The 16,625-nt window shown below is 34.9% G+C and overlaps 1 protein-coding gene and 1 long non-coding RNA gene across 5 annotated transcripts in view; one reads left to right on the plus strand and one right to left on the minus strand.

Moving 5' to 3' along the window:
• zyx (zyxin) overlaps positions 1-11,101 on the minus strand; it is a 47,031-nt gene extending 35,930 nt beyond the window's left edge. For 2 of the 4 annotated variants that reach the window (XR_015510572.1, XM_087286032.1), the window contains exon 1: positions 11,020-11,101. The gene's annotated coding sequence lies outside the window, so the exon portion shown is untranslated. 4 annotated transcript variants of the gene reach the window in all.
• On the plus strand, positions 611-2,426 carry LOC147840228 (uncharacterized). Its single transcript, XR_015511201.1, has 4 exons — positions 611-715; positions 1,281-1,335; positions 1,451-1,514; positions 1,618-2,426. It is a non-coding gene; the product is annotated as an uncharacterized LOC147840228 (long non-coding RNA).
• Positions 11,102-16,625: the final 5,524 nt, after the last annotated feature.

The raw sequence follows: 16,625 nt of genomic DNA on the forward strand, positions 1-16,625 counted from the left end.
AACTACATCTTATTGAATATCATTTATTTTCATCTCCAATTTTCATAATAGAACAGTTTCTCAAGCAGTTTGTGATGCATTTTGGAAACAGGAGATGAGTCCCTGTTCTAATGCACTTCTTGGCTTGAGAAATTCGTTCTCAAAGACTTACTTTTAGTCTTTATTTGGGTAGCACACATATTCTGAATGCCTTTGACAGATTTCAAATGAGCCATTTTAGTCTAATCTAGACTAATTCCATGATTACAGTGAGATTAATCTAGAATAAAATATATATATATATATATATATATATATATATATATATATATATATCTAATGCTCACCTACACTCAAAAAAATGAATTTTGGCTTTTGTTGGTTCAAAGAATATAACTATGTTTAAATTAAACAATTTGCTTATGTTTGTGTACGAAAAATAAAAGTGTTATGTTGGAAAAAATTAGAAAAAGTAAGTTTTCACATTTAAACAGCTCGCTTAATTAACATGAATAAAAGGGAGTTGTGTTGCTTCTGCAGTACTGCATTTTGGTCAATAGGTGGAGTAATATCTGCACATGCGCAGTTTCAAAACAACACAGGAAGTCAGAAGATTCAAACCACAACGATCACTCTCAGCTCGTTTAGATCGGCGCCATAATATGGGAATCAAAAGATGAAGATTACAGTACAAATTGAGAACGTGCACAGAAAGCTTTCCTTAATGTGGACGCAGGTGAGATTTTTTTACTTTGTATGTATTCATACTGAGGCTGTGACAACATTTGAATCATTAATGAACTTCCTTGTAATACTATGTTGTGTTTGTGTATAGTATTGTTATGAAATTGTCATGTTTCCTGTGTCTTTTTCACATTAAAGGCAGATTAATTTCTAGTTTTTTTGCATTCCTGTGAAATTTTTTACTTGGTATATATTAACCCCAAAATAAAGTTGCAAACGTTGGTAGTAAGAAATAGTCTAATTTTAAATGAGTGTCAAGCAGTTTATCAAGTTTTAATGCCAGTTTTGATAACTTACATAATATTAATTAAAAGGTGGTGTTGGCACAAGCATATGTGACACTTACTGTATATAGGATGACATCTAGCATGATGACATATTTAATGTAAGCTTATATGTTTGGTCATCTAACACATTTAAACTTATAAGTTTAGTAGTTTGCAGTTTTTTTTTTCATTTTTATTGTTATAAATATATTATTCTAAATGCTATATATTTATATTATTATATTTTATTATTACAAATCTTTGCTCACTCGCATCTTTTTTCTCCCTCAGGTTTACAGCTCAGCCTCTGTCCCATATCTGGTTGAGGAGACTGTGGATAATCCAGGTACTATGCCTTTAGATGCCTAGACACGCATTAAAATGATGTACAGTAAAAATTACTAGTAATTTTAACTAATAATTATTTAGTAAATTACAAATTGTCATTTCATGTCGTTTAGAACATCACCAGTGGAAAAAAAGGTGTGAATGCATTCAGAAAAAGCCCTTGTGAGTGAGTACACGGTAAGCCATTTACTTTTTTTTTTTTTTTTTTTTTTAACATTTTGCATTTTCCTCTTAAACTATTTGCTGGTAAACTTTTAATTTTTTTACTTGACATTTTTAGGATGCTGGGCATGATGAAGCACAAACCTTGATGTGCAACACCACCTTATGAATCTACAGTAGTTACATTAACATTTATCAGACTCTTTTGTCTAAAGTGACTTACAATTGAGGAGACATTCAGCAAATCAACAAGAAGAGGCAATACACCCAAGATGTGCTAATTATACAAAAAAATGTTAAGAATTAAGAATGCTTCTACATGTGGTTTGTGGTTTGTCAAAAGTGGTTTGTTTTTTTGTGTGTGTGTTTGTTTTTTTAGATATATGGAGTGGTTGTAAGAAAGTGTCTGGTGCAAATGTGCAGAAATGGTGCCCAGAGAGATGAATGTGTCTAGCTATTGCATGTTCTGTGATGGTTGGTCTAATTTATGATGTAATGCTGATTGTGTTACATTGCTTTAAAGTGGTAATCTTTCTTTGAACAACTAAAGTGTTATCTGCTTTTTCAGTGTAAAGAAGTTACAGCATAGTTTACAAAAGAAGACTTAATTTTTCTAAGTATATTTTTGTAACTCATTTAATGGCAGAATATTATTTTTAAATGTTTTTTGTAATATATGAAAAGTAATTTGAAAAGTGTTTTTATGATGTTTTTGTAAGCTTATTTTTGTAAATCATTTATTGTTTTTAATTTACTTCATACTTGTATTAATATTAATTTAATAGTATATTGTACATACAGTATTTAACTTATTGTAATAAGTGAAGATACAGATAAAGACAATATTTGGATTTTGATAATCATTTTATTGCTGGAAAATTTGTAAAACTGTAAAAATGCTATTGAATAAACTCAATGAAACAGAAACTGTTTTTTTATTTGGTTAAACATAACAATATAAATTTTAGAATAATTGAACTTAAATAACTACATTGATTAAAGCTAAATTATGAATGTTACATTGATTGAACTAAACAACATTACATTACCTTTATGTAACTAACTTAAGTTCACTAAAATTAATATTCTTTCTTAAAGGTAACTTAACTCAGTTACGTGGAACGAGTGGACAAAAAAAAGTTAATTAACGCCAACATATCATTTTTTTGAGTGTATAGTAAAAATGCAGATTGTTTCCTGTGAGGGTTGGGGGATAGAATATACAGTTCGTACGGCAAGGGTGTCGTTCCTGGAGGGTAATGTCCTGCAAAGTTTAGTTCCAACCCTATTCAGAAACACCTGGGTTAGCTAATCAAGCTCTTACTAGGCTTTCTAGAAACATCTTTGCAGGTGTGTTGAAGCAAGTTGGAGCTAAAATCTGCAGGACACCAGCCCTCCAAGACCAAGTTTGGACACTCCTGCTGTACAGTATATTATTGTGTCTATAGGTATATTATTGTGTCTATATAAGTCCCCAAAAAGATAGCTGTACGCTTGTGTGTATATCTGTCTGTGAGAGCTGCATGTCAGAGCAGAGGTCATTAATATTCACGACCCATTCAAATAGAGGCAATATGGACCTTCTATTCTGGAGCTATTTTACGGAGTAATAAATAAGCATGTAAAAAGTATATATTTCTGGACATTAACCATTTTTTTTTATTGAACTTATTGAACCAATGCTGTATATGGAGAGAGGGGTCTGGATGCAGACCTGGTGCAGTGCAATCTGAGCTGCATCAAATGGTTTTTAATGGGCTCACCTAACCCCACCCCTAACTCAACCCTTCACAGTGACGTCACTCGCACCATTTAAGTACATTGTGTCTGACATTGCATCGCTGAGTGATGCAATCTCAGCTTGCATCATAAAGGCTGTATCCAGATACTATTGCATATGGGACCTTTAAAAAAAACTTAATGGTAAAAAAAAATTTAAAGATTACTTCGCAGAAAATTAACATTTCCTTACTATTTACTTTAGCAGTTCTAAACTTACGTATTTCTTTCTCCTGTTGAATGTAAAATCTTTAATATTTGAGTGTTCACGATTTTAAATTCTTCAAGCAAAAGCACTACAAATATATTGGAAATGATCAACTTATTACCCTTCCGTAGTTCTAAACCAAGATCAGTGCATGCTCTCAAGTGTCTCTGCTTGTTGAGGTCACCAGCTGCCAGTTTGGCTGGTGTATTTGGTCTCCATGGGAACGCTAATGGTATGGCTACACTGCTAGCCTCTCAGATAATGTGAAGAAGGTAGACAACACATTAGTAAGAGGAAATCAATCAATTGGAAAACAAATGTCTAACTGTAAAGTGGTGCAGTTCAAACAAGCATAAAACTCTACAGAAGAACTTTCACTACCCACTATGGTGTTCCAGAAAATAATTAAATGTGATCAAACTAGCACCTTCTCACAGTATGTGTGTGCCATGAAAAGAGAAACAGCTGCAATATAAAGATTCCAATGGTCTTACGAATGTGTCTGCATTTCATCACTTGATCACAATGACTACAGTACAGTATGTGATACAGGAATTCTGGCCCTATTTGTGGAAAGCACTAGCTGATCTGGCTCCTTGAGGGCTTCTTGTGCAGCCTAGATGAATATTGTGGTCTGTAAATGGTACCCCAGAGGAAAACTTGGAAACTAATTGAGGATCAGTGCATGACATGCAAATTCAACGTTTGTTCTACAAACTGATGATGTGAATAATGAGATATGTTGAAATTGCATTGAGTAATGTTTCTCTGTGACTGCAGATGTGAACAGTGTTTTAAAGCAATCAAACAAGCATAGACAAAAACAATTGTGTCATAGTTCCTCTATATGCCTTCCAATAGCAGGCAGTCATTTTCTGCATAGCCGTTTTCTTGGTTCCTCTAGAGATTGCATCTCCGCTACAGCAAATCTATGTACTTTGTTGGTCACAGTTCTATAATAATGCAAGTATCTTATAACTGTGTTTGACTAGAATTGATTTTTTATTAGTAATATTTTAATTTTTGGGAAAGAGGAACTGCTTTTTCACCTCATGATGGCATACAGTTGAAGTTAGCATTATTAGCCCTCCTGTTTATTTTTACCCCATTTTCAGTTTAACAGAGAGAAGATTTTTTTCAACACATTTCTAAACAAAATAGTTTTAATAACTCATCTCTAATAACTGATTTATTTGATCTTTGCCATGATGACAGCAAATATTATTTTATTAGATATTTTTTAAGACTTCTATAAAGCTTAAAGCGACATTTAAAGGCTTAACTAGGTACATTAGGTTAACTAGGCAGGTTATGGTAATTAGGCAAGTTATTGTACAGTGATGGTTTATTCTGTAGACTATCGAAAAAATATAGCTTAACAGAGCTAATAATTTTGATCTTAAAATGGATTTTAATAAATTAAGAAACTGCTTTTCCTCTAGCCAAAATAAAAAAAAACAAATAAGCCTTTCTCCAGAAGACAAAATATAATCAGACATACTGTACAAATTTTCTTGCTCTGCTAAACATCATTTAGCAAGTATTAAAAAAAATAAATAAATAGAAAATAAAAAGCTAATAATAATGACTACAACTGTGTGTGGTGACGCTGAGCTGTCAACTACTTGACATCATTCTGTGACACCACAGTTTAAGATGTAATTTATGACTGTTCATGCACAATGACTCTAACTGTATAACAACACTTGACAGCAATGACTAATATGAGACAAACTTCCTTTCCTGAATCCAGTTTAAACATTTACAAAGCCATTCTGATGGAATTTGATAAGGTGACAACTCCACACGCAGCGGGATTCTATTGTTTTGGGTGACAATGTTGAAAAGCATGTCACACCCACAATCTGTCTGGGTTATGCTTGGCTTGCGCATATCTCAGATGCATCGCATAATTACGTCATATCGGGAGGTGCATATAATGTGGGTCATTAAGGATTGTCAATAAATTAATTTTTTTATGTGGCACTTGTAAATAAATCACAGATACTTAACTTACTGAAATTGATTAGTTATTCGTATATTGTACTTGATCAAGTAGTTTCAAAAATATGTAATTTTACTTTAGTACATTTTCAGGGTTTTGATGGGTTTCACCAATTTGACACACACACACACACACACACACACACACACACACACACACACACACACACACACACACACACACACACACACACACACACACACACACACACACACACACACACACACACACACACACACACACACACACACACACACATATATATATATATATATTTTTTTTTTTAATCACTTTCAACAATTGCAAAAAGAGACTGAAAGGGCAGAAGCACAGCTTCATCTGGCAGAGGAACAACTAACTCTGACCAAACTGACTGCAGCAAACCAAGGCAAGAATTGAGATTCGTCTCCTAAAGGCTAAGCTCAGACAAGCTGGTCTCTCCCAGCTGCAACCCATCCCTGGGAAACATGTTTTCATTTTAATTAAAAATAAATTTATATTAACCCCACACTGGCTATTCTACTTGTTGCTCTTTACATATCTATAGTTCTAAATTGTGATTTCCCATCCTGTTTGAGCACTGGTTATCCAGATTTAATGGTCCAGAAAAGTTCCTACCTTGATCAGATTGATCCAATCTGATGTTGCTTTGAAAAACTGGCTCAAAAAGTAAGCTGGATTAAGTGATCATGGATTGCAAAAACAGAATTACTAAATTCGTATCAATTTTACCCAGATTAAACCTTTTGAAAAAACGGACCCAGAAGTCATTTATTTTCAATGGGAGCGATAAGCAGCGAAGAGCAACGTGGCTCATCTTCGCTGGTGTGGACATCGAGGAGAGTTGAAATCAAGTTGATTTTATAACCCACAACTTGAGAAAATTCCAGGGAACACAGTAGGCTTGGGAAGTAATACGGTAATATGGCATACTGCGGGATCTAAAAATAGCATAAGTGTCAATTTCAATACCGTTTTACCATCATAAAAAACAACGCACTTAAATAGGAGACATTTATTAAATAATAAATATTATTTACTTAATGCCTACAAATGCTTATGCATGATTGTCATCACGGAACAATGTGGGGGAGAGAGAGAGGTGAGGTAAGATGGTGAGTCGTGCACCAAGTGACTTGCAGTTTGTCAGTATTTCCAGTTTCGACCGAGGGAGACGTGGGAAATACGAACTAGAGGTCTGCATTCCCTCTGCTGTATCGCGGGACCAGTCCAGATTTCTTGCGGTGCAGGAATAAATTTCCGAATAAAGTGCGGAAGCGGTCGGTAACTCTGGTGTAATTTGAGAGAAGGCACGCGGTCTAACAATATCGATCCCAAGAGAGCACGCGCGGTTTAGGCACCAGACAACATTTTGGTGATGCTGTCTGAGCCTTTCGTAATAATTTTTTACAATATGCACAGTAATACCGGATACCGAGGTAAAATAGGGAGGAGGTTTGACAGTATCAAAATTTGACTACCACCCAAGCCTAGACAGTCCTGTGAATTTTGGTTCTGACCACAGTTGTTCCCAAGCGCTTGTTTTTGATTATTGATATACGTTTTTCTCCTTAAAAAAAAATGGAATCTCACTAACTATAATGACAGTATTGCTGCTTTAGAACATTTCAGATATATTCAATGTAGAATATGTGAACATTTCAATGTAGTGAATTTTGAAGCTCTCTCCGGCTTAGCTATGAAGACAGCGTTGTCGTCAGGGCGGCAAGAGCGAACTTTGCCTCTCACACTGCCTTCGTTGTGAACACAGTAACACACTTACTACTCTTAAGTACCTTTAGAAGGACTTTTACTCAGTAAAGTGAATAGTAATCAGAACAGATATTTTACTCGCACAAATTTTTTGGCAATCAATGGTACTTTTACCTGACTATACATTCCACCACCTATCTATATATGAACAAGCCATTTAATACAATAATAAGTATTATTAATACTTTAAAACAAACATTAAATAGCAATCCACAATCATGTACAACAGGTATAAGAGATAACATTTTCCTGTGTAGAATTTGTTAACAGGTCATGTGGATGCACTTTGAAGACCAATAAAACGTTTAGAAAGCACTTTGAAGACCAACAGTTGTTTAGAAAGCATGAGCAGTGGTTCAAAAATCACTACAGTGTTGTTGTCAAACTTTTTGTCCTAATGTGACCTGCTGCCTACCAATTTGCTAATACATAAATGTCCTTCCAAAAAAATAATAATAATAATAATTATATATATATATATATATATATATATATATATATATATATATATATATATATATATATATATAATTGAAAGGGGAACAATTATTTAAACAGCATAAGTAAATGTTGGAGCCCACTGTATTTCCCATTAGAGTACGATAGACGCATTCACCACACATGCTTATTAAACTGGAAAATCCTAAAACACACTTGCGTTGCCTAAAGGCCAGTAAATCCCATAGTCATTCTTACAGGCACTCCACCCAGAAAACTTATTCGTTCATTCACAACACCATCCTCGCTTTAAATTTTGAAATGATGTAATTGTGGTCTTGTTCTTTAGACTCGGAAACTTGTGTAAGTTCGCTGTTCCTGATCGTTTTTAATCAGACATAACAGCAGTGCGAGCAAAGGAAAACAAGATGCTTTCACCTTATATGGACATCTGACTGGAAAACCAGTGAAATACAGCTCTATATTTGAATTCAATAAAAGAAAACCAATTGTGTTAAATGACAAACACACTCATGAATCTTTACATATAACGTTAACGTCACATCTATGAATAATATTACACAATTAACAATTTTAACCCACGCGCCCCACCCCTCACCTTTTATATAAACATTTTAGATCATATTATTTCACTTATATCAGTGCTATAATGAAGACACTATGCGTTTGCATTTTAAATACAAAACACCACGACTTACAATTGTGCTATTTAACTTAATCGATTTCTAACGTTACAAACCACCCCGAATGTGTTTGAGGTTTTGATGCGAATGCAGATAGCAGTGTGTGAAAACCAACAAACGTCAGAAAAAAAAGATGTGGAAAAGACACTTACTGTTCGTTTTCTTCGTAAAAGATGCTGTTAAGCAGTAGATACAGATTGTCTAATGCAGAAACCGCCTCTGATTTCAACCCTTACGGGGCTTTTATGGACAAATATCCCTCTTTGTGAATATCCTTTCTTAATTTATACCACTTTATATTGCTGTATAGGCGTTAAGCACCATGCTGTTAAAACTAGGAAGCTCTAGAGGGGACGTCAACCAGTGAATCTGCTCCGCTCACATAAACTTTTTCCTAATGTACCGACTCTAGACACACTTCCGGTTGACGCTTCCGCATTCCGCATGACCGCTGGAGGTGGGACAAAAACTGAAGCCAATGGTAACTACTGTTAAAAGAGATCTGCACAATATGTATGTATGAATTTGCTGCGATTAATTAATGAATTTATTTATTTATAAAGAGAAAACATAATTGGTTAAATAAATTATTCTGGTCATCAAACATAATTTAAAATAGGAAATAATCTTTATAAACTGCTCTTTTAATTCTGTTATAATAGTAATAGCAGGGTTTTCAAAATTTTGTAAGATATAGGGTGTTCTGTTTTTTCTATATAGTTCATATACTTTCATATATATATATATATATATATATATATATATATATATATATATATATATATATATATATATATATATATATATATTATAAGTATACTGTTTGGATTTTGTGCCAATTTGTTACTTCAGTAGTTATGCACAAAAGCCACGGCAAAGTAGCTAATTAAATAAAAATATAGCAATCAGCTTTGACTTATACCTGTCTCCTTGTCGTGTTTTAGTAAACCTCTCTTTCTGTGTACCAAAAAACTATTTTGTTTTTAATGAAACTGTTGGACTGTTCTACCTCCTCTACTCATGTTTCTTACAGCCCTCCCACTACATGTCTCTTGGAATGACATCATCCCTCCATCTAAACAAGTTCTTTCTTGTTTGGCTTTTTGTCTAAACCTGAATTCATGTTGACATTATTTATAATAGGCATATGCTGTACCCACCATAAGGGACTCTGGACTGGCCATATCATTGTTACAATGCTTCCATTTTCAAGTTTCTTAAATTAAGGGTAAAAACAAAGTTTGAAAAGGCTGAGTGACCATATACAGTTTTTGAACACATCAACACATTTCATACATGTTTCATAATCTAGCAACAGTCCCTATAAGGGACTCCCGCTAGGCACAATTGCCTCGATCCGTGCTAAAGCGAGGTTGGCCTGCCTCCCCCTCCTTAGACAGCCTGCCTTACACTGCATCTTTACCTACTGAACCTAAGCATGCTTACTTTATCAATGATGCAACTGTTCAGCTTAACAGGAAGAGAAGTGCTCTCGCCCAGTATATATGCTTTAGTTATTTCGTTTTAGTCGTTTAGGATGCAGTAACAAAGTCACATATTTTGCAGAACAAATCCACAACTATTGATTCTCATAAATTATCATAAAGTCCTCGTGCTGCAGGTATTAGGAGATTTGCTGAGGGTGCAACTGATGTTCAGCAAGGGGTTTGCATTTTTAATAAACTATGACAGTTCACGTTCTTTGAAAAGTAAGAATGAAGTGATGTCGTGTCTTCAGTTTCGGGCTAAGGCGCATTTTGCATTTAAACTACATGCATACTGCACAAAAGCCCAACTGAACCACGCTCTGGCACACCTCTTCCAACCAAGCCAGGGTCGGTTAACTAAACCTCACATGAGCCTGATTCCGAGCACTTACACATGTCAAATGAACCTGGAAACGTGCCTGGGCACAGTTCGGATAGCATAATGTGACTGATCCCATAAGAAGTGCCACCACAGTGTGCCACATCTTTACATTGTTTTATATTTGCCTTTGAAATCTTTCTGTGATCAATTGTACTGGATGCATACTGTATGGGCCAGCTTTGTTACTGGACTCTCTGGTGTATTCAAGTGGCTAATGTTATTGTTTTAGATGTTGTTCTGACCCCTGTAGAATGAGAAACAAATGGGTCCTGTTTGACAAATCCTTCTGTTAAGGTCTGAAGATATGGAACAATTTTAGTTGCAGTGTTGTACCAATTGCCCATTGACATTCTTCACATTAGCTTATTTGTTTGTGCATTTGTCTACAATTTAAACACAGCCTGAATTAGAGACATTGTAAAAACGTAATTCTCTAGAAATCACAAATTTAGAAAGACCAACATCGTTGCCTGAAAGGTACATTTATATATCCTTTATTTGGACAAACAGTAGGTTTTTAGTAGCTTTATTGGATCAGCAAATATCCTAATTTACTTTTCATATAATATTATATTGTTTTTTTCTTTAAAATTGTTCATTTACTGTTAGCATAATTAAAAGTGAGAAAATCTAGTTTTAATCTGCTTTATTGAAAGTATGCTGTTTGTGTTACTTGCTATGCACAAAAGCCATTAAAAAGTAATTTACAAACCAAATAAGCAATCAAGTGCAGCTTTAACTTACCTATAAGCCCGTCTCCTTCTCCTTTTTTGTTTCTCTCTGAGCCTCCCTTTTTTGTATCTCCCTCTCTGTGCCCCTGAAAAACAGTTTTCGATGATAACTTTTCTTTTAGATGCACAGCTGTTGGACCCTCCCCCTACAATACTTGTCTCTCTTAAAAGACTGACACCCTCCCTTCGTCTAAACAAGTTCTCTCTCGTTTGTCTTTTGCATAGGTCATGCGTATTACAAACCAAACACCTCTCTGTCTCTCCCCCAGTCTCGCCCCATTTGGATTCTTTAAGCATTCCTCATTCTATGACATCAACCCTGCCTGCCTTTCCTTGTAAGGCCAGAGTGGGTGAGTAAGTGATTGAGAAAGGCAGCCAGAGAGAGAGGGAGGTAAGAGAGAAAGAGAGAGAGAGAGATAAAGGAGGTTGGGGGTTTTATTAGAGACAGACACATAGTAGGACACATAAGAAAAGAGACAGGAACACACAGTGCTCAGTGAGACGATCAGTCTAACTCAAAACCTTAGTCTCGATCAAAAACAACATTCAAAGTCATCTCAGTTTTAATAGTCGTGGTCAACCTCTGTTTTGCTGCAAATATTATTTTTCACTGCTGGTTTCAATTAAATTTGAAGCAAGCGGGGTCATTTGCAAGGCATTGAATAAACAGTTCAGCTAAAAAAGTGAGTGTTCAATTATTTTTTATTTAACTAAATTGTATTACAAACACACCTGACATCATTTCTTCCATTCAACGCAAACTGATTAGCCTATATAAATAGCCTGCTGCTTTTTTTCAATGTAATAAAGCAATATCATCAGCTAGATCCAAAAGGCATAGGGAATTTGTGTGTGTGTGTGTGTGTGTGTGTGTTGCCCATAGCCATGGCCCCCCAGTGAAATAGTGCACTCATTTATTATATTTACATTTTAAAATGATTTAAAAAGCTATCAAAGGTAAACTGTATATGCAAATTAAATAATTATGAAAAGAGACACACTTATAGAGAGAGAGAGAGAGAGAGAGGGAGCTCTGATTAAACATTTTTACACACTTCAGTTTACTTTTAAAATTTGGAATTTTTACATCCCAGGTTTTACTTTTAGGTACACCTTGACATTATGTATAAATTACTTAAAGATGGAAACTTAATCATTACAAATGTGCAATTATAAATGTACAGTATTAACTTATTAGTAAGTAATATGACTACTATCATATTGTAGTGATATAAACCAAACAAGTCTTTTTATGATTTCCCGATGTTAAAATAGGATACAAATCCCAGTGATTCGCAGAGTTTTTTCCACAGCGTCTATCATGGATCAGATGGGATCGCTGTTGCCACTTATCAGTGTCAATAAATGTCAATCAAAGACGGCAACACCAAGGCTCCAAAAGTACAAATTTATTAAATTAAAAAGGCTGACACAGAGCATGTAACGTTTCGAGCCACCCGGCTCTTCATCAGACAATGTTCATTACAATCAGGTGCTCCTTTTTGTACACTTCCGGATCACATGATCTCCTCTCACATAAATGCTGCTGCCTCACATAAATGTTGCTGCCTTTGATTGACATTTATTTGCACTTTTTGCGGTTTTGGCTGAGCACCCAATTTAGAGAGATGTGCGTGCTTTTGTACAGTTTTTTCATCGCTTATCAGTGTCACTCATCAGTAAACAGCGCCACAGCGTGTAAGGTTTATTTGCTATAAAGGCCATGTTGTTCTGTGCATGTACTTCAGTTTTTAAAGGAGTGGTCTACTACGATGTCATATTTTAAACTTTAGTTCATGTGTAATGTAGTTGTGTGAACATAAAAACATCTCTGAATGTAAAACGCTCAAAGTTCAATGCAAAGTGAGAAAATTACAGAGTTAGCTTAGCAAAGCAAACAAAGTTTGGGGACTACAAAAAATACATCCGGGCTAATGATGTCATAAATGCCTTCAGGTTATGATCATTCACCCTAGGCAGTGAAAGGGAGTGGCCAGATGCGCTGTCATGTTATAGCAGAGATGCTTCCTGGTGACATGGAGCCGATATGCGAATCACAGCACATTATGTTAGCTGACCAATCAAAGCCTCTTGAGGGCAGGTTTTTGGATGAACTAGGGAATGTGACAGTTATTTTCATGTTAGCTGAGTAGCAGTATATAAGTAAAGTAAGATACATGAAAAAATAAGGAGATTTTTCACAAATGAAGCATAAGCACATATTGCTTTGCACCCCATAAACACAACCAAGCCTTAAAAATACACTCTGGACCACTCGTTTAAAGGTACAGTTCTGACTGTTTGAATTGAAGGACAAAATTGTATTACAAATAATATATAAATATATTTATTCATTTTAATACGAGAATTCTTGTACTGTGAAGTGAAATATAAAATTGTCTATGGACTCGTCAATGCACCGTGATGCACTGGGATATCTAATTGAACCGAATTGATAGCATGGTAATCGTAACTGAACCAAACCATGAGACCAGTGTAGGTTCACACCTCTATTGAATAGACTCCACCACAAACACGTCAAATAAACCTACTTGGTATTTTTGACTATAGAGACCTTTTTTCAGCTTTATTCATATCTGTCTCTATCACAGACTGCTGTTTATCTGAAGGTATAACTATTCTTTAAATAAAGTTTTAAATAAAGTCTAAAGTTTTAATAGAAATGACTTTGCAGCTTTTGATAAATTATTCAACAGCGCTTTAAACAAGCTTCAAACACACTATTTGTATTTATTACATCACAAATATGTACTTAGTCAAAATCCTTGGTTTAAAATATCTTATTTATTAATTGAAAAAAAACTCTTACTGGCAGTTAGTACAGGCATCTTTTATGACTTAAATTTTTTTTTATTTTTTTATTTTATGTCAATAAAGTTACCATATAGTTCTTTGCCTGATTTGAAGTGAATTAATAGATTTCAACATATATTTAAACGTTTGCAATTACAGGTAACCTAAGTGTCTAAAAACATATTAAATTGCTTTAAATTCTTTCCCTTTTCTCTAAAAATAAAGAAATCACTTGTAGGAGACACACTCCTTTCCTCTCCATATGCATCAGACACTTATGAACACTCCATATTTCTGGAAAACATTGTGAAATTGCGAGTGTAAGTTATACGAGTAAGTGGGCTCGACAAACCACCTGTATGAGACACACTAATTTCTTTCTATGTACATGTTTATATATATATATATATATATATATGTATGTGTGTTTGATCCACCTATGAACGGGATGAAACTTATCCTTATTAGGGGCATACATTTTTAACCGGTCACAGAGCTGTGCCATTAACTTACCTTAAAATTTGTATTGGTTGTCTCTTCTACCCTTCCCATATTGATGAAAGTCAAGGCTATGATGGCAATAGGTAAAATTCTTTTTTTTTTCAATAGGAAAACCTTTTTTTAATTGTTCATGTTTCACATGGCACACTTTTCGGTGTGATATGGGAAAGGTAGTGAGAAAACAGCTTTGTCTCAATAGTCATACAACCCGGGAAATATATTCCAATTGTGCCAAAATGCCGGTTTCAAAGTGCCAAAAACTCAATGAATTTATATTGCCTCCAGATCTGGTCCTTTACATTTACATTTACATTTAGTCATTTAGCAGACGCTTTTATCCAAAGCGACTTACAAATGAGGACAAGGAAGCAATTTACACAACTAAGAGCAACAATGAATAAGTGCTATAGGCAAGTTTCAGGTCTGTAAAGTCTAAGAAGGACATTATTAGTAGTATTAGTATTTTATTTTATTTTTATTTTTTTTGGGTACAGTTAGTGTGATATTCAGAGAGGCAATTGCAGATTAGGAAGTGAAGTGGAGACTAAATAGTTGAGTTTTTAGTCGTTTCTTGAAAATAAGGAGTGACTTATTACTTCCGCGCCAAGGGATAGGCGTGACACACGGCGCATGCAATGCGCGTAGTTGTGCATTCATACTTCTGTGCTTTGTTTCTGTTGCTCTGCAATAACACGTCCGAAACAGTAGTTGGAAGTAAGGTGTTAATGTTTCTGTGTGTCGAGATTCTTTACTGGTGTTTTGTTTTTTTCTGAACGCTTCCTTAATGTACAAGTGGTGCAAACTCGCTCATTTTGAGGCAGGAACTGGCGGACGTGCAACAAATTTAACCATGAGGTAAAGACAAAACAAAACTTTCCATCCAGAGCTCTCTCACAGGACTCCACACTTTTAAACACTCACTCAATCGGGCTCAAGCTCCTCTCTGTCCTGCCCACATTCGTCAGCACTACCAAGTTGACCAATCACAGAGCTTGCACTACACGTTATTCCGACATGTAGTTTCATTTTTTCAGAGGTGCGCATCAGGCGTGCCGATGGCCAGAGCGAGGGCTATGTGTCCACATTTGATGCAAAATGGGCCTCATTTTATGCAAAAACTAAAAAATATTAAACAAATAAAAATGCATACTTCAGTGAACAAAATCTATATATTTAATTTGATTACATCTTGTTGTTTAATCCAACTTATTTAGGTTTTTGGTGTTTTGATGGATAATGAGCTGATTCTGACCTATATTGTAACTCTTACAACTTTTCCAAGACAAATTTGGGCATTTTAAGCTCCTTCATTTGTGTTTGCTGGTGTTTAATCGCATTGCACTGGACTTTATAAATATACAACCATGGCTGGTTGCTTGCTGATTCAACAGTCTTCATAAACATTGGTGGGTGTTTCATCTCGCACTGAACACAGCAAACCTTGCACAACCGACTGGGTCATTGAACTAATCACCACAGATCAGCGTCATGCAAAGGAGAGATTTAAATAAAATGTATCGCTGAACAAATCATATGGAAGTCATTCGAATAATTAGATTCAAAATATTTAGGTTAAATTTATATTAAAAGACAATAAATGTTTTTTATACCTTTCATCCATGTCAGCCTGTTCCATAGACCCAAAAAACAAAATAAGACCTTTTAAAATGGGTAATAGGGCTCTAACAGATTCTTGCAGTCTCAGCGAGCATTCTCATTTACATTCTCATTATTGCACGATCACAATGTCTAACAACTATCTACATTATATTATAATGCATCTGACAGTGACTATTTTTAGAAACATTCCAAACACACCCGACGCTGTAATTATAAACAAGGCTTTAAACTCAGTGTTTGTCATTGAGGTTGGCTGCTATTGTAATCTGTTTTTAGACATCTTTTACATCTCTGAATATCAGTCACTGGTTAAAGCCGTCCAACAATTTGGCTATCACTGTACATTAATTGCTTTTTGTTTGGAACTTTAAGTCATGCGCATAAGAGTGTGATTAGAGGGTTAGTGGACTGCACAAAAGAAAGCAAAATTACTTGCAAAGTTCTGTTTAGTTTCTGCCCTTACAGGGAGCATGAGAATGTGGAGAAGGAGATATTTGTCTATCCTTGAGTTTTAAAATGTTAAATGTATGTAAGCCTTGTACACCTGTCATTTTGTTAACTGGTTGGATTCTAAATGTTTTGCTTATTCTTATGAATTCAAATAAAAGCATAAATGTGTATAAAAATAAAACACAAATTCTCTAAAGGATTCTTAGGCCACAGGCAACCGGAGCCAGAAACACT

The sequence above is a fragment of the Danio rerio genome, chromosome 16 (assembly GCF_052040795.2).
Source record: "Danio rerio strain M-AB ecotype USA chromosome 16, GRCz13ab, whole genome shotgun sequence".
Lineage (NCBI taxonomy): Eukaryota > Metazoa > Chordata > Actinopteri > Cypriniformes > Danionidae > Danio > Danio rerio.